General features: G+C 42.7%; 1 protein-coding gene across 2 annotated transcripts in view; it reads right to left on the minus strand.

Annotated features, from left to right (window-relative positions):
- The window catches only part of LOC310752522 (ephrin type-B receptor 5), a 158,235-nt gene extending 146,657 nt beyond the window's left edge, over nucleotides 1–11,578 (minus strand). Inside the window, exons 1-4 of one of the 2 annotated variants that reach the window (XM_083593025.1) lie at nucleotides 11,500–11,578; nucleotides 8,075–8,136; nucleotides 7,255–7,383; nucleotides 1,187–1,349 (exon numbers count right to left, since the gene is read on the minus strand). The gene's annotated coding sequence lies outside the window, so the exon portion shown is untranslated. Of the gene's footprint in view, nucleotides 1–1,186; nucleotides 1,350–7,254; nucleotides 7,384–8,074; nucleotides 8,137–11,499 lie in introns of those variants that run through there. The other variant, XM_083593023.1, reaches the window with a different exon arrangement.
- Nucleotides 11,579–13,747: the final 2,169 nt, after the last annotated feature.

The following is a 13,747-nucleotide window of genomic DNA, read 5'->3' on the forward strand; positions in this document are numbered from 1 at the left end:
GGAGGGAAGGCTCCAGAGGGATGCCGGAGAGGGTCCCAGTAGGGAGAGAGGCAGCCCATCTGCTGGGGAAGGAAATCAGCGTAACACCAGTGGAGAAGGGGGGCAGATGGGGGAATCGGAGAGGAGGCTCCAAGACTCCTCGCCGGAAACCAGCGGAGAGAGTACGGGTACTCCGCTGCCCACACCCTCCCTGCGCAGAAGACTTCCGTGCAGGGAGAGTAGGAGGAGACTTGGCGTCAAAGAACTTCTTTGCTGGAAGAAGTTCAAGAAACGCCCACTGACAGATTCTGCCAGCAACCGAGACAGCCACGAAGCTAGAGGCTGTCCAGACAGAAAGGGTTCAACCAGGTAACCTAGCCACGAGTGGCGGCAACTTACGCACGAGCAACCCCTAGAACCATTACAGAAAGCAATGAGCATCTTTGTGCTGTGTACAAACAGGCGAGTTTAGAGGCTTTGAAATCCTTAGAAGAAAGCAGCCCGTTAAACACAGGAGGAAATTCACACCTAGAACCTTCATGGTTAACGACTCCACTTCCAATGGTTTTTGTGAGGGCAGAAGAGGTTCAGCAGTACCATGTGGCAAGGTGAAGATAACTGCTTAAGTAGTAGAATTTAGGGCAGAGGCATGGGACCTGAAGCCTCCAGATGATGTTGGATTTCAATTCCCATCAGCCCCAGCCAGCATGACCAATGGTCAGGGATTATGGGCGCTGTAGTCCAGTAACCCATGGAAAGTCATATACCCCCTGTCCTTGATTTAGATCAGTGTTTCCCAGACTTGGGCCTCCAGCTCCTTTTGAACTACAATTCCCATCAACCCTGGTCCTGCTAGCTAGGGATGATGGGAGTTGTAGTCCAAAAACGGCTGGAGACCCAAGTTTGGGAAACACTGATTTAGACAATAGACAAAGGCAGGAATTGATGTCTGAATAGTAGGGTGAGATTTTCCAAAGTGTTAGTCTTAGCATAGGGTTAGGGGTGGGACATCATTGGTGGATTTTCCTTCAGTCAGCAAAATGTTTTGGACCAGCAGTAGCACAATAGTGGACAGCCAGTTATGCATTGCCAAAAACAACGACAAAAAGATGACTCCAATTTGAATAAAATTTGCTTGTGACTTTTCATATGTAGAGGTGCAAACTTAGAAATAATTACATGCGATCTAACTGGAAATAAAACGTACCTCACCATGGTGACCTTACTGCTGAGGGTCAACTTCAAATCTCTTGCTCTCCGTTTTTATGGTTCTTTGTTGTTTTAACCAAACTTGGACTGAACAGCCCTCGGATAGAGTGTTGCCTTCACATAGAGGACCCTCCTCTCTGACAGTCCTTCAGATTAGAGGTCTGTAAAGTAAGACATAAGGCCACTCAGTAGTGTAGAATCACATAATCATAGAATTGTAGAGTTGGAAGTGTTCCCTGCGGGGCATGTAGTCCAATTCCCTGCAATGCATGAATCTTTCAAGGCCCAGGGCATAGGGGCCTAGAGACCTCTAGTCTTTAAGAAGCAGTGTTGGCTCAGGAAAAGGGATCTAGTTCAGCTCCCAGAAAGTCTCTGGTTTGAGACCTACCGCAGCTGCCAGATATAAGTTACTGTATATGTCTGTTTAAGGAATGTCAGTTCCTCAAACCGTACTAATGTGACTTAACATTAAACTCAGACAAGTTGTCAAAGTTACCTTTTGTAGAAAGCCTTTAATAAGGCTAATCTGAACATTCAGATCTTGGCCAGATTTCAGTTTGAACTTCAGGGTTTTTGGAAGAAACAGAACCACTTGCCAAATCCTTCTGACACTTCCTGGAATTTGAACAGTGTCCTGACATGGGCTTTTAAAAGCCTATCTTCCAATCCCTTTAAAGCTTTCCACACAGAAAGAGCTGGTTTAACAAGTGAGGATTAAAAAAAAAACCCAAGTGTGTGTGTGTTTTGTTTTATCTCTAACCCGCCTTTTGTCCTAAGCAATGTCCTCAGGGCAGCTTACAACAACAATATAAAGTCACAAAGTTTAAATTAAAACACACGGGTCCTGTCATTTGGCTGGCAGTGGTGGGGCAACAGAAAAGCCTGCTCACCTTGTCATTTTAAGAAGAAAGCAGCTTGCCAGTTTTCTGACACTGGGTGCTTATGAAAGGTTTTAATGAATGGAGAACATACATACGTACATATATCCTAATTCACCTATCATCTGATTGGCAAGAGAGTAGATGCCTTTCAATCCCCGCCCCCTCTGTTGGGTTATAGCCAACTTTTTTATAAAACAAACAAACAGAGGAAGTTTCGAGAACACACTTTTCAAAAAAAAAAAAAAAAACCAGAACAAATAGTAAAGCAACTGCCATTTCAGTTCATCTCTGGTTTTGCATTATTGCTATGTTTTGTTTACCCTTTAAAATTATAATCACAAATCGTAAGTTTTGCTACTGGCACCCTGCTTCTGAAGACGTGTCTTCCTTGAGGGAGAATGTTTTAGTCTCAATGCTGTACTTCAATGCTGGCCTCCCTCAGCCCCTCCTATTTCGCAACCGTCGTGAACTTTTCACATGCCTGATGCCAGGTATGTTTGGCCTCCAGACAAAGGAGCTTTGACATGTACACACCTGCATTTCTGGAGCGAAGCTGCAGTTCCCAAGGGTTGAATGCATACATGCCGTCTACATTATCTCAAGCATAATCACTGAAAGCTGTTTATTGGTATAGAATCCTTCAAGCATTGTCCTGTGTACCCAAGAATCACCTCTTATGGCACACACCATCGCAGCAGTAACATCGCATGCTGCCTTAGTTTATTCCCACATTCCCCATCACTGCTACTGAAGTCACCTGCTCTGCAGCTTGATTTAAAAAAATGCGGGTGACACTGTGGTCTAAATCACTGAGCCTCTTGGGCTTGCTGATCAGAAGGTTGGTGGTTTGAATACCCGCGACGGAGCGTGCTCCTTTTGCTCTGTCCCAGCTCCTGCCAACCTAGCAGTTCGAAAGCACACCAGTGCAAGTAGGTATCTAGATTAGCACATTTCAGCAAGCAACCCAACGTAACACAGAACAGCAACCCCTAAACCCAATACATAGACTTAGCAGGTGAAGCTTTGTATGACATGGAGTTAGTGCGATGGAAAAAGCCAGTGTGGTGTAGTGGTTAAGAGCGGTAGACTTGTAATCTGGTGAACCAGGTTCGCTTCCCCGCTCCTCCACACGCAGCTGCTGGGTGACCTTGGGCCAGTCACACTTCTTTGAAGTCTCTCAGCCTCACTCACCTCACAGTTTGTTGTGGGGCAGGAAGGGAAAGGAGAATGTTAGCTGCTTTGAGACTCCTTAGGGTAGTGATAAAGCAGGATATCAAATCCAAACACTTCTCTTCTTCTTCATCGCCTGCTCGATTTATGTAAGTTAAGGCCACTGAGAGGCAGAAGACAGAAGAGAGACTTTGTGCTGGCCACCAGGCAATGGCTTCCCCCCACCCCACCCCACCTGTCTTGCTCTACCCCCCAGCCCTAGGAGCCTTTCCCAGATCATGACTTTAGGAACAACAAAAGCAGCTGGGAAGGGAGAAAAGGAGCTCAGGGACACACACACACATACACACACACACACACGCACACACACACGTCTTTGCTTCTCAGTTTGCAGTGTTATTTTATGCACTGTGACTTGCTGTTATTTTTATTGATTATAGGTTAGAAATTATTTATTGCAATTGTTAAGAGTGAATTTCTGTTTAATTATTATTTGCTGATATTTATTGTGTACTATTGTATTCTACTAGATTATTGAATATTACTTTATTGGATATAAGCTGTTTAATTTAAAGTTAGGCTTTTATTATGAAATCCTTGTATTGGATACCATTTTTATAAGGTGTGCGATCTTAGTTGTTTCTTCAGCTTGTAAACTGCCTTGGGTACGATAATATAGGAAGGCGGTATGCAAATTAAAAGTAAAGTGAAATTAAATGAATTGAAATGAAGAGCCGAGGTGGTGCGTAGGGGGATGGGACAACCCTGAAAGCAGCATCAAATGGTGTAATCCCTGTAGAGCAATCTGCTCCTGGGCTCACAAATCTGGCAGTCACCCAACAAAAACCTAGACTTGTCCCAATCTTCCTGTAAGCAGGGACTGCAAACTTCTAAACTGTCTCTTGTAGCATTTGCCTTCGACAGGAACTTGATGTGCAGATATCTGCAGGAGAGTAGCATATCTCTCACCCCCTAAGGCAGACTCTTCCATTGACTCTCGAGACAGACAGATGCCAACAAATCTGCTTAGGGCAGAAGAGCAGGTTAGGTTAGTATTTTTTCTGATCAGTTGGCAACGCTACCCTGAAGCCCAACTATTGTGTTACAAATCCTGCTGATGAGCACATCACAGTTCTCCCAGAGATATCAAGATCCCTGTTGCTTCAGGATACCAGCCAAGTGCATTCTGGCTGGTTCCCTAATAGGGCAGCAGGTGTTCCACAGAGCCCATCATCAAGGCTGGATAAATAATTAAACCTGCTAAATATGCTATAGTATCATGGGATAGACCTCAGGCCAAACTACACATGATATTAGTCACAAGTTTCAAGATGTGTGCTTGGCTGCTTTCGTTATTATAATAATAATATAATAATAATTTATTATTTATACCCCACCCATCTGGCTGGGTTTCCCCAGCCACTCTTCCAAAGGAAGAGCAGCAGTTGCGCTCCGATCTGAAAACACGCTCCCGATCCAGATGAGGGGCTGCTAGGCTGGCCAGGTATAAAAGAAAAGAGGGCCCCTGCATCTTAATAGTTGTGTAAAGGCAAAGGGACCCCTGACCATTAGGTCCAGTCGTGACCGACTCTGGGGTTGCGGCGCTCATCTCGCTTTATTGGCCGAGGGAGCCGCCGTACAGCTTCCGGGTCATGTGGCCAGCATGACTAAGCCGCTTCTGGCGAACCAGAGCAGCGCACGGAAACGCCGTTTACCTTCCCGCTGAAGCGGTACCTATTTATCTACTTGCACTTTGATGTGCTTTCGAACTGCTAGGTTGGCAGGAGCAGGGACAGAGCAACGGGAGCTCACCCCGTCGCGGGGATTCGAACCGCCAACCACCTGATCGGCAAGTCCTAGGCTCTGTGGTTTAACCCACAGCGCCACACGCGTCCCTTAATAGTTGTGTAGAATCATATAATTGCAGAGCTGAAAGGGACCTTGAAGGTCATCTGGTCCAACCCCCTGAAATGCAGGAATCTTTTGCCCAATGTGGGGCTCGAACCCACAGCCCTGAGATTAAGAGGGTCATGTGCTACCGATTGAAAAGAGAATCTCCCCAGATGTAGCTTTCATTGCATGGTGGAGTTCCTTCTTCTATACAACTATTCAAAATGCAGGAACTCTAGCTGTTCTCCTTCCATCTGGCCATCCTAGGCACTGTGCCAGTTTTCTGCTGGAAATCACCCTCTGCCTAGAAGCTGTTTGCCCTCCGTGGTGCTGTTTTCAGTAAAAATAAAAGCAGCCAGGTTAAGCACGTCATGTGCAATTTGGCCCTTCCACTAATAACTGTATCTAGAGATCTATGGAAGTTAGTGCCTTTGGCAGAGACTTGCCAAGCCTAAGATAATCTTTTTTTTATTAAGAGAAAGAACAAGGCCAGAACACCCAATATAAATATATATTCTTACTAGCTCTGCTTCTGTGACTCTAATGGCATCCTGGAACACAGAAATTAAACAGATAAAATTTTCCCCTACCTTTGATCAGTTTTAGACAAAGGCATACTTTCCTCCCCCATGACTATGTGCTCAAATGAAGTCTACCTCCTCACCACTTATCCCCATTCCAGGAAAACAGCTTCACCCTCTGAAGCTGTGCTATTTTTTCTAGAAAAAGAGGTGCCAGAACTCACTATGAACACCTGCTTTGTTCTCTTATAATGGCAATGGTGCCCACCTGAGAGGTGCTGGAACTGAATTCCTGTGAGCTCTGGCTGAAAAAAAAGGGAGGGGGAAGGCCCTGGTCAAGGGAGTCAGCAATGAGATAAAAACAGCACTCTGCAAGCAATATGGAATTTGCAACTGCGAAAACAAGCAGAGAAGTGAGACAGGAGGAAGACCAGGATGGGGAAATGAGGGGCAGAAGCACAGCCAAATTAAGGGGGTCCTGGGCAATAGAGGTGTCCCATAGTTCTCTCCTTAAGCCAGGGTTACAGTGGCCAAAACAGAATGCCTAGTTGCCATTTGGGGGCCAGACAGCTCAAAAGTCCTATTTTTCATATGACTTTTTGGTTCCGATGGTGCAGATAAAATACCATGGATAGAATTCTACAGGATGTGTTGCTAGTGTGTGAAGACAGGAAAGATCCAAGGATCCCCAGGCATGCACTTCCGGATGGTAGAGACATCAGGCACCATTCTGGCACCCGGGCATCTAAACTTGGTCACAAGTGGTCAAAAGCCATGTGCAAAATGTGTGGGGCGCTTGGTGAATTTCAAACGCTGCTCCCCACTGATGTACGTCAGCCTTCTTCACTACACAGCTTTGGCAAATTTACAATTTACACTGGACTTACGCGCGTTTCAGGACCCATCCTATTCCTGCGACTGTAATCCATTTTAATTGTTTTTAGTTGTGAATGTTAAAGGGTTGTAACACACCCTGGGACCTGCTGGCGAAGGCTGGGAAATAAATGCAATTTTTAAAATGACAACTTTACAACAGTTGGAAGAGGAGTGGGGGTGCAGACAACAAGCCTTCCCTTAAGAATAGGGGTAATACAAATACTCGGCAGTGCCTTTGTTTTGTTTGTGAATCACTGTTGTGTGTGAGGCTCATCAGTCCAAACTATTTGAATTGAAGTTTCCCAGGACTCTAACACCAGAGGATTTGGGATGCTTTTCTGGCTGACAGTTATTCTGGAAAAAAAACTCCCCAATTAAGACACACGCTACAACTCTGCAGACAGAACACACCATTTTATTGCTCAGTTATTTGTGCGTGGAGAATATTTATTTTCCAGCCCAGTCTCCCTTTCTGCATGTTTACTTCTTATCATATATACTCTACCGGAAAGAAAACAAGATTACTTAACTAACGCTCCAAACATTAGTTGGGGGCAGCAGGGCAGACTGAAGAGACACTGCTGCCTATGGAATCTATGCCAGCTTTTATCCCAGGCCTGAATGCTTGTTGGATCAGTGGGAAAGACTAAGAGTATTCACTCCGTTCTGTGCAAAGATCTGCAGGCCAGCTGGGTGTGTTCATTAACAGCGGCTGGCTCTGTACATACCTGAATGCCCAGTCCTGGCAGATTAATTCAAAGCTCTCGGAGCCAGAAGACGCGGCAGGGTTGCTGCAGCTGCAGACGAGTGGGGGGACGGCCTTTTAAACCTCGCAGTCCTGGCTCAGGAAAAGAAACCTGCAGTTCAGATCGGGAGAGAGGGTGGCATGGACATGTCTGAGATTTACAAAACCCTTAGAAAGGCAAACGTTTACAGACAGGTGCCCTAATCTCCCATTTCATTACTTTCACTCCTTAGCTAATCCATCTTCCTATTCCTTGTTGCTTACGGGTAGGAATTTAGTCTGCTTTGCATTTTCATTCAAATCTACCTAATTTGCTAACGCAGCTATGTGAAACCTGCCCATTTCTGATTTTTGTTACGGAGCTGTCCATCCAACCTCCCCCCGCCCCTCCAAAATGAGAATATATGGGGGAACTTGCATAAAAATGCAGATAAAAGTGAAAATAACACCAATAAGGCATTATACTAGGGGAAACTACTGGCAAAAATATGTATATTAGGGGAGATGAACACTAAAGTACTGGCGGGTTTTTGTGAGGATGTTAAAATACAAATTATTGGCAAACTGATGCAGAAATCTGGTGAAATTGCTGAATTTATGATCAGAAGAGAAATGGAGAAAAAACAAAATTGGCAGATTTATCCACCCCTAATTTGGGCCCATAACATGGAAAAAAAACTCCTCTTCTAAGTTCCCACACCTCTTTCTCCCCATGAATGTTTCTTTATTGTGTCTGGCTCTGCTACTTTTAGAATGCCTTCCACTTCTTGAACACTCATCACAATTCACTACTATTTTCCCACCTGTCAATGCAGAAGTTACCAACTTCTCACTCACTTCTCACGTTCTGTTTCTTCTTCTTTTACTATATAAGAAAGAAGAAAGCAACGTAATATACAATTATAGTTAGTTCACCGAAGGAAAAAATAATGCACAAAGTTGTATTATCTTGAAATTTACTTTTCAAGAATGACTCTCCGCCCCCTTCTCCCACATGTTGGCTTAGTTCTCAGTATTGCAAACCAGATGCATTTATACCAGCATACTAAATATGCACATTAAAGCATATTAAAGAATTTTACTACTTTTTATTCAGGTCCCCACCTCTTGCCTCGCTTTTCTCTGGTTGTGTTTGGGCAAGTTTAACTGCAGCCTGACACACAGAAATACAGCAAATAAAATGTTCCCTCATATGGAAATTTCACCTGCTAAATTTATTGTTCCCAGCTACTGTCAAAGATGCAATTATGTGTGTGGTTGAGGCAATCCTATTTCCACCTTGAAATATTTGCCACTGGAAAACTTACAAATATTATGCAAACAGAAGACAGAGACCTTATTTATACAAAAGTCCTACAATGGCAGCAAAAATGGTTCTAGTTCTATATTTTAATTCCCTCTTTGGTCTTCTCAAAATTGCTTCCTAGGATTGCTACATACAACTAATTGTGGAGTTTTTGCTTCTAGTTTTCCATTCAAAAAATCATTCCAACTTATTCCTATGAGATATTCATTTAAACACTGCCTTTTTTCCCTGGCGGGACTCAACGCAGCCTACAAATAAACTTCCTCCGATATAGTTTCTTATTCGCACAGATTTCTCACTTTCCCTCCCTTTTAATGTTTCATTATTTTAATGTTGTATTTTAATTTTGTTTTAAGTTGTAATCATTCAACTTGTTTTTATTATTGCTTGTAAGCCGCTCTGAGCCCGGCCTTGGCTGGGGAGGGCGGGGTATAAATAAATATTATTATTATTATTATTAACCATGTCTTTTCATAGCTCCTTCAGCTTTTAGAAGCAGCCTGACAGAAATTCACAAAAAGCAGGGGAATATAAGGATGGAAGCAAATCTAAAAATAATAATAATTATTCTATTATCTTAAAGCACTATCATTCCATCAGGCCAGCCATGGCTTCCCTCAAATAATCTTGGGAAACTGCAGTTTGTCCAAGGTAATGAAAATTGTTAGGAGACCCCTGATTCCCCTCACAGAGCTAGTTTCTAAAAGGGATTTAAACAACCAACCCCTCTTCCCAGGGAACTCTGACAATTGTAGCTCTGTGAGGGGAAGAGAGGTCTCTTAACAGTTATCAACACCTTTTGCAAACTCTACAATTTGATCATCCTCCTTTGATCGCTGGCAGATTTTTTTTCCCTCCCCCAAGTTATTTCAAAACCTGCTTGACCAGAGATAAAGAGTGAAACAGCGAGGCCTGCCAAAATCTGAAAGCGGGCCTAGCAGGTGATAAAGTTGAGCTCCCTGCCACAAATAGCTTCATCTTCTGTTTTCTGCACCTCAGACCTGTGCTAAAAGGGCAACTTTTGTTTTTCCTGGTTTCCTTCGACAAACTTTTTTTTTTTTACATTAAATTTGTATACCACCCTATATTCGTAGGCCTCAGGGCAGTTCACAACATAAAGTTACAACATAAAAAGCACAACAGACGTATTAAAAACAATTAAAACAGTCCCTAAACAATATGCCGGCCAACAAATATAAGTGCAAATACAAAATACAAAGTAACATACAGCATTTAAAAACAATTTGAAGCAATCCCACCTCCCAAACAAAACACCCACCCACCCAAGTTTAAAAACCTGTCCCCATAGAACTGATGTTTGGCAAACCATAGCGGGACAGCCAATTCTCTTTAATTCCGTTTACAGGCCAAGTGGTGAAAAAACTTAATTTGTGAATTTCCCTGTGCTTTTAAAGACACAGGTGCATGGCCAGAGCATATCCTCCAGCATTTCTCAGATGAAAATAGGGATGCCCTATTCAATAAATAATAATAATATTGTATTATTTATGCCCCTCAATTTGACTGGGTTGCCCCAGCCACTCTGGATGGCTTCCAACATATATGAAAACCATAATGAAACATGAAACATTAAAAAAAACCTTCCCTATACAGGGCTGCCTTCAGATGTCTCTAAAGGTTGCATAGTTACTTAGTGCCGTATTTACATATAAGCTAAACAAGCTACAGCTCAGAGCTCCACTCTCTTGGAGGCCCCCAAAAAATTAAAGGGGAAAAACTGGATGAGCATTTCCAAAATGTAAGATAAAAAACAAATAAACTAAAACCTGCAATTATTATTTCATGTTATAGCAAGTTTCTACAGACTGAATTATGAGTCTTTGTAAATTGTGTTTGTAAAGGAACTTTCGTTATTGCCAAATGCCAATGTGTTTGCATTATTAAGTTTGTTATGAATAAAAAATCATTTTAAGTCAGAGCTTAATAATTATTTCACTATTAATGTACTTCTTCATAATTGTATTTCACTGTTAATATACTTCTTAATTGTATTTCAGTTCAAAAATTACTTTGACAAAATACATATTTTGTTATGTGCAAATGGCTTTAGATACCTATGAGGTCCATAAATGACCATATAGCATATATTCAACACAAAAAAGCAGCGACAATTTGTTGTTGACAAAGGACAGCTGGACATATAAAGGGCTCCATTACTTTCAGTAGCTTAGGGCCTCATCAAACCTAAATCTGGCCCTGGTTACTTACCTCCTAGGCTCGGGGGGAGTAGGGGTCACATAACTCCATACCCTCCAACATTTCTCCAATGAAAATATAGACATCTTAAAGAAAAGCTGGACATTCCAGGATCAAATCAGAAACCAGGATGGCTTTTGTAAATCCAGGATTGTCCCTGGAAAATAGGGACACCTGGAGGGTCTGCCGGGGTGGCAGCACCCTTTACTACAAGCAGATCTTGAACTGTTTTGACCAAGGCCCCTAAACTCAGATATTGTTTACACTCTCTAGGCCAAACTAGATTACACTGCAGCTTCATATAACACTTTTCCAGCTTTCCTCCCTTTCTCTTAATGAGAAGCAGCTGCAGGAGGCTGTGAAATTGATCAGAGAAGGGGCAGTGGGTAGAAAACGGTGTTTAACTATTTTCCCAGAGGCCACTAAAACAAAAAAACCTGCCATTCCCAAATTATTTTTCCACCTGTGATAAAAAAGGGATGGATACCATGTTCTACTCTCTTAAAAAGTAGTATATTTCCACCATCAAATACTGTCATCATACAGAATAAAGGCCGATTCTGAGCTTTTTTAAAAAAGGGGACACCTGGTGTCTGTCTAAAAGTCTATTTACAAAGGACCTGGATTTTAGGATGCACAACAGAGGTGGCAAAATATGTACAATTATATAGATATTCAGGTGAGCATTGCAAATGTTTTTCTTACCAGTCCCAGCTTCTGTGTCTTTAACAGTAGCCTGATCTACTGGCATTAGCAGATTGTTTAATATCTTCAAGCTGTGAAAAAGCTGAACCTGGAGGTTAGAAAGCACATGAGTAAACCAAATCATTTTTTCAGGTTACTTGGCATCCTTAATTCAGAATAGTATAATCCAAACCAGATTATGAAAAGCAAGGAGAGAGAATCTTTCTCCTGTTATAGTGGTTGAGCAAGAAAATTGGTGATTAAATCAAAGTTAGTAATTGCAAAGTAATGTACATTTGGCCAATAAACATAAGTTCTTTAAATTCTGCCCTTATATGGGGCTCTTAAAGCTTTAAAATGCAAAGAAAACAGGCTGAGGAGGGGATTAATAAAATACTTACACAGTATGAGAGAATGACTGGGGGGGATGCAGAAATGGTTCTCAGCATAAACCCAGAGATCCATTCAACAGATAAGATGTGGGGGAGGAATTAAAGTAATAATTAAAAAAAAAGATAATGTAACACAAAGGAAAGAATAATATAATACACTAGGTGGAATGAAGCCCAGATTCATGACGCCCAACTAGCAGCTGCAACCAATCATAGCACTGTACTCTTAAATGATCTCAGTACATCTACAATTTTAGTGTGTGAGGTAGCTGCAGAAGAATTGAGCAAAGGAATTTTAAGAAGAGTAGTGCATGTATGTGCATGCTCACAATCAATATTATTATTATCATTATTAATTTACTATTTATACCCCGCCCATCTGCCTGGGTTTCCCTAGCCCAGGGGTCAGCAAACTTTTTCAGCAGGGGGCCGGTCCACTGTCCCTCAGACCTTGTGGGGGGCCAGACTATTTTTTTGGGGGGGGAATGAACGAATTTCTATGCCCCACAAATAACCCAGAGATGCATTTTAAATAAAAGCACACATTCTACTCATGTAAAAACACGCTGATTCCCGGACTGTCCGCAGGCCGGATTTAGAAGGCGATTGGGCGGAATCCGGCCCCCGGGCCTTAGTTTGCCCACCCATGCCCTAGCCACTTTGGGCGGCTCCCAAGAGAATGTTAAAAACACAATAAAACATTAAACATTAAAAACATTAAAAACTGCCTTCAGATGTCTTCTAAAAGTCAGATAGTTGTTTATTTCTTTGACATCTGGTGGGAGGGCGTTCCACAGGCCAGGCGCCACTACTGAGAAGGCCCTCTGCCTGGTTCCCTGTAACCTCACTTTTTGCAGTGAGGGAACCGCCAGAAGGCCCTTGGAGCTGGACCTCAGTGTCCGGGCTGAACAATGAGGGCAGAGACGCTTAGTTTAGCGTTGGTGATTATTAGCTTTAAAGCCCTAGATTACTTAGGTCCAGAATACCTTAGGAACTGCCATCTTGCCTGCTCCCAAACACTGTGTGTGTGTGTGTGTGTGTGTGTGTGTGTGTGTGTGTGATTAGCTGTGTATGACAAGAGAGAGGGCCTTCTCAGTGGTGGCACCCATGTTTTGAAATCCTTTGCCTTATGATGTGCGGTTTGTCCCCTCATTCACTGTTTTTTGCCAGTTTATTAACACCTTTTATTTTGGGCAGACCCTTATGTCCTAGGCCATGCCTTTATTATTTTTAAACTGCTGAGCTGGTCACATTTGTAATTGTCTTATACTATTTTAAGGAAATTGTAATTTTAATAGGCTATAAGCCACCCCAGATGGGTCTCCTGCAAAATGTTGCGTTTTGGGTAGTCTGTTATGAAGCGGCCTGTCTGAATTATTGCTCTTTAGAGCTTCTCGTCTCTTCAAGGCCGCCTCGCCTTTCTGCTACGTGAAGCTGATAAGAGAGGCCCTGCTTGTTAGCAAAAAAAGACAAAAATGCATCTTCTATTGACAGGTGTGGGGGGGTGCATGGAGAAGAGAAAAACAGTTTAAACTTCCAGATCTATGATTCTGACTCTACAGTGTAAGAACACGCAAAGGGGTCTCAATCCTTTGTGTACTCAATTCAGAGATGATCTGATTGATTCTTGACATTTCTGGCTCTGGCTTTGGGGTTTAATTGAGCATTACATGAAGTGTGTAAAACAACTGCATTAACAAAATATCTGTTTCACTAGGTACCTGCTTTTATATTGGACAATTGTGATTGTGAGACAGTGTTTATGTAGACTCGGCACTTAGCAGGCTGAGGTCAGTTGTGTATCAGAACCAGGCTCTGTGACAGAGGGTGAAAGCAGAGGGGTCTGTTCTATGGGTTCTGACATACTTCCTGGGTCC

This window comes from Podarcis filfolensis (assembly GCF_964270895.1).
Source record: "Podarcis filfolensis genome assembly, chromosome: 17".
NCBI classification, from domain to species: Eukaryota; Metazoa; Chordata; class Lepidosauria; order Squamata; family Lacertidae; genus Podarcis; species Podarcis filfolensis.